The sequence below is a fragment of the Octodon degus genome, unplaced genomic scaffold (assembly GCF_000260255.1).
Source record: "Octodon degus isolate 3935 unplaced genomic scaffold, OctDeg1.0 scaffold00067, whole genome shotgun sequence".
Classification (NCBI taxonomy): domain Eukaryota; kingdom Metazoa; phylum Chordata; class Mammalia; order Rodentia; family Octodontidae; genus Octodon; species Octodon degus.
Genome location: NW_004524643.1, coordinates 6,525,583 through 6,530,636, shown reverse-complemented (window position 1 = coordinate 6,530,636; position 5,054 = coordinate 6,525,583). Strand labels below are relative to the sequence as shown.

The following is a 5,054-nucleotide window of genomic DNA, read 5'->3' as shown; positions in this document are numbered from 1 at the left end:
TCTCTCTCTCTCTCTCTCTCTCTCTCTCCCCCTCTCCTTTCTGGCTGCCAGACATTAAGTAAGCCTCCTCCACCATACCCTTTACCCATGCTGCTCATCCCCTGGAGCCAGCCACCTCTGAACTGAGAGCTCTACAAACCGTGAGCCAAAATAAACCTTTCTTCATTTAAGTTGTGGGTGTTGGATATTGTGTCTCAGTGACAAGAAAAATAATAAGACCATGGCTGTGATTGAAAAGACATGAGAACGAACATAAGCTTCAAATACTATTACAGCAGAGACACACCACCATTGTTCTCACTCCCCATACTCTCATTGCTTCAAACCCACTTTTCCCATGATTTCTACTGCAATTTTCGCACCGTCATGACTGCCTTGAGGTTCTCATGTGATCAAAAACATGTTCCTCTCACCGTCATTTCAGCTTTGGGGGAGAGCCAAGAGTCACACAGTCCCAGCTACAGTGAAAAAAGATAGATGATGGTGATAACAATGACGACACACTGTGGTATTTTCACAAGCCTCCCTTTCTGTTGGATGGTGCTTGGCAGCAGCATTCACCATATTTTGTTTTTAATCACTTCTCCTAAGGCCACTTACCAAAGAGATTTTCCAGACTGCTTTAGAAAGTGGTAGGAATTATTGGCTAAGTGTGTTTGAAGCAGGAGGATGTATTCTGAGGGCGATTAATAGGACTATGTCCTTTATTAGAATATTTTTATTTAATATTCTCCATATATTTTATCTCACCTTATTTATTCACACCTGCCTGTGATCACAGCAGCATTGTTCATAATAGTAAAACAGTGATAACTCAAATAATGATAAATGGTTTAATACATTGTTGTCTATTGATGAAATGGAATATTAGTCTACAAAAAAAGAAAGTATTGACTTGTACCACAGCATGGATGAAACTCAGAAAACATTATGCTATGTGGAGAAAGACTAGGTACAAAAGGCCATAATACCATATATAACTCCTTTGGCATGAAATGTTCAGAAAAGGCAGAAAATAGAATAGCATTTACCAGGCATTGAGGTGAACAGAAAACAGGGAGCAGCTGAGAAAACTGTTTTGGAATTGACTAGTGGTGATGGTGCCGCAAGTTTATGAACACACTAGCAATCACTGTGCTATGTTCCTTAGAAGGGTGGATTTTATAGCATGCGTATAAAGAAAGGAGGGTTCTGGTGCCCCTCATCGTGTAGTTTGAATTGCTCTTCTCAGCCACACCAGGCTAAAGCATTAGCTAAGGAAATAGCTACAGTATTATGATGCTGTCTTCTCAGGTGCAAAATGCTTCAAGCAATACTTGACAGAAAGACAAGAATTTCCAGTTGACCCAAATAGTCCCAGAGAAGCAATGTGGTCTTTTGCGTGAAGGCTTGAATAATTTCTATAGAGAATACAAGAGAAAAGCACAACAGTGCCCCTTCCTCAACAACCTGCTATTGGATACCTGGAAGAGGGATAATTCCAGGAACCAAAGGACAAAACCTCAGGCCTGTGGGAAGGCATAGAGGAATTCAGGAAAGGAAATAACCACATCACTTAGCAGTTGTCAACATTTGGCTTCCCAGTGTTCATCTGTTCCCCCTTCTTAACAACCAATTCATGCAGAATCAGATGTAGTTCTGGGATTTAAACCAGCAGAAATGCAACAACCAGCTCTCTATTGTGACTTGGCAAACTATATTCTCTGCCTGTCTGTTGCTCTGTATGTTTCTCAATTGGTGAATAAATCACCTTATTCTGTTGTTTCCCTGGTTGTGCAGAAACTTTTTAAAGTAATAGAAATTAATATTAGAGATAAAATAAAAAGTATCTCTCTGTAAAAATGTATGTCTCTGTTCTAAGAGCTTCATTGCATCTTTATTTTTCCTATGAAAGATCCTGGGTACATGCAAAAGCATTAACCAAAATGTATACATTTTTCTCCTACCAATCTGTCTTATATCAGTTTAACTCTTAGGGTCAGCCACAAAACCTAAAAGTATAGAGGAAATATTTTCTTCTTCTAAGAGGTTATGGGTGCGTTAAAGACAGAAATAGTAAGCTTGTATATACAGTAACTGTGAGCTAGAGAAAAGATAAAGAATTCAATTGGTGGTGAGGACAGAAACACACAGAGCAACAGACAGGCAGAGAATATATTTTGCCAATTGTGAAAGCACCTGTAGCAAATGCTACATGGATAAAGATTCAAAGTGAATCTATAGTATGAGAGAGCAATATAGTCATCAATTCAGAAGCTGGCTCAAGATCAAGGGCATCTTCAGTGAATGGACCAGGGAAAGAAAGCCATGGATTTCATTTTATTAATTGTATCCACTTACAAACCAACCTAAGATCACCAGATGTGTAGACACAGTGAGATTTTTATTGTTGCTCATTGCCTTTCATTGGACCAGTGATAAAGGAAATAGATCTACTTAAAGATACTAATTAAATAGCTATTGCTGTCTAGATTAAGAGTTGGCACTAGGTGTAGGATGCACATTTTGAGTGGTCACTCATGGTGCTACTTAGATGATCCAAGGCTGAGGGACCAAGAGGGAGGGTAGGACATAGAATGAAGTAAGGCTTTTTTTTTTTTAATGTATTTGGTTGTTGGGTCTCACTACACAGCTCAGATTCATGGTGATCCTCCTGCTTTCAGCCTCACTACACAGGGTCTCACTACACAGCTCAGATTCATGGTGATCCTCCTGCTTTCAGCCTCCCCAGCTCGGGGATTATAGGCATGAGCCACCACACCTGGACTCTGGTTGACTCAGCCAGCCCTGAGGGAGGGGCTGGTACAGCATGTAGTGTGGGAAATGGAACCGTGGTCTCTGCGCTTGCATAAGCTTGCCTAAGCAAGCTCTTTAGTCCACTGAGCTATCTCGCTGGCCCCCTGAAGTGAGGCTCTTGGCAGGAAATGGGGGAGTCAAGACTTACATGGTGTGAAGGGAGCTTATGCAAAGTGTGGCAAATGCAAAAGAAGCAGAAGAAAAGCTAGCTTAGGAGCGTGCTGGTGCTACAAGACAGCGAGGGTCCCACTTGGGATGCCCAGTGAGTGTGCAGAGTACTTCATGCTTACAGAGGCAAGCTGGTTCCTAAAAATAGCTGTTTCAATGATTGATTGGCCTAAGCCAATCAGCATCTTAGCCTTTTTTTTTTTTTTTTTTTTTTCTTGTTAGGGGACAAATCAGTCAGGAGATTTTGTAAGCATGCAGCAAACGTGAGTACAATTTTCATAGAGATACAATACAGTACACTTTTAAAGCACACCGTACATGATAAATGCATGGTGATCTTAAAATTGTGCATGATGATTTTCCAGAGTTAGTCATCTGGGATCTACCCTGAGTTTTGGCCAATGTCTCTCTAATCTTCCCCTATGGTGGTAGTACAGTTGCCCTTTCCCACAATCCCAGTAATCTATGCTTGGAGACTTTCACTGTAGCTGGTGTCTTTATATCTGCCCAGAAATGAGCTGCTTGCTCACATACTAAACCACTCAGAAGGCCTCTTGAAGTCATTGGGTGGGTCCCTTGCATGTCAGGGACATGTTTCCACAAAGTCTTGCTCACAACAGCCCTCTTAGCTAGCACGAGAAGGCTATAAATTGCAACCTTTCCCTTTATTGCTTGGTCAGGTTCTGCATTTGGCCCCAAATCCCAAAGCTTATGATGCTGGTGGCTGCAGACACACTAATCACCTGCCTGACTCCTGCAGCTGTTCGATGGAGCTGCTCTGTATTCACCCTTACTTCTTAGTACGCCAGCTCCACATTTTCTTGGGTGACCACTAGCTTAATTTTATTCCATTTGGGGGGAAATATCCAGCTACTGTACACAGATACAGCAACTTTCGTCCCAGGGGGTTGTGTCAACACAAGCCCAAATCCTAGTTTTCTACTATCTTGGCAAACAGTTGTAGTGACTCCTTTGAAAACAATCAGGGGTTTAATTCTGTTTGGCCACCCAATACAGGTGCTCCTTGCTCTTCTGTATTTTAAAACCCTGTACAATTACAGGTATCACTTTTATGCCTTTCCCTGACAGTCACTTTATTACTGCTCCCAAAGAGGATCAGCACATTGTCACATTCTGTTGTAGGGGATGGTGGCTTTCAATGTGTTAATTTTATCCTGGCCAAAATAGCTCCAGTTTAACCTCTAACCTATCTTAGAGATAGGAGACACCCGGGCAATTCTCCATGACCCTGACTGGACTGTCCCGCTCCCTCCCCGTCCTTGCTAAGATATTGTAAACATTTTTTAAAAGGGGTAAATAGAACTAATTGCAAAAAATGTGTTATATCCTATGTCATTATAAATTCCCATGTCCATCCCTTGATCCACCACAGTAACAGCCCAAGTCACTAACTACAACGTTCCATTGTGGTTGCCCTAGAAACCAAAAAGGTATTTAGGGTTAGACAAAGAAAGGACAGCAGGGACATTTCCTGACTTGTTAGCCAGGAGAGGCCTGGTGGCTAGCTCTATCAAATAACTGTATTTCCTATGTTCGCATCTCATGGAATTATCTTGCGTTGCTTCACTGTGACTGGCTGCAGAGAGTTCACCAAGGACATTCACAAATGCGATCCTACTGTTATGTATTGGCTATATAGAACAGGATAAATGTAATCCATTGCTTGAAACAAGGAAAGATCAGTATGCCTCAAAAGAATGACACAAGTAGCCATTCCAATATCAAGTCTTGGCAAAACTGCTCGTGATCTTGCAAGTGATTATCCTCTTCAAAGGACTGAACAATTTATGAAGGTCATCTTTTGGGCATTTTGTATCCCATGTCCTTCAGTTCAGTGAATCTGTTTAGCTGGAAGCTTTTATGCAATTCATAACATTCAGGGTTAAAGGGCCCTTACATAGACACAGTTCTGGAGCCCACACTCCTCACAGTTCAGCCCCTCCACTTCCTCACTGTGAGCTGAGTTCTCTGCTTCTGATCCACTGGTTTATGTTTTTCCCTCTGGGTTCTCTTCCTGAAAATGAACTGGAGATGCTCTCAGAATGCACTGGTACTCTAGGCCCCCTTAG

At 41.8% G+C, this 5,054-nt stretch overlaps 1 pseudogene; it reads right to left on the bottom strand.

The window, feature by feature from the left end:
* Positions 1-3,373: 3,373 nt before the first annotated feature.
* The window catches only part of LOC111817690, a 6,700-nt pseudogene continuing 5,019 nt past the window's right edge, over positions 3,374-5,054 (bottom strand).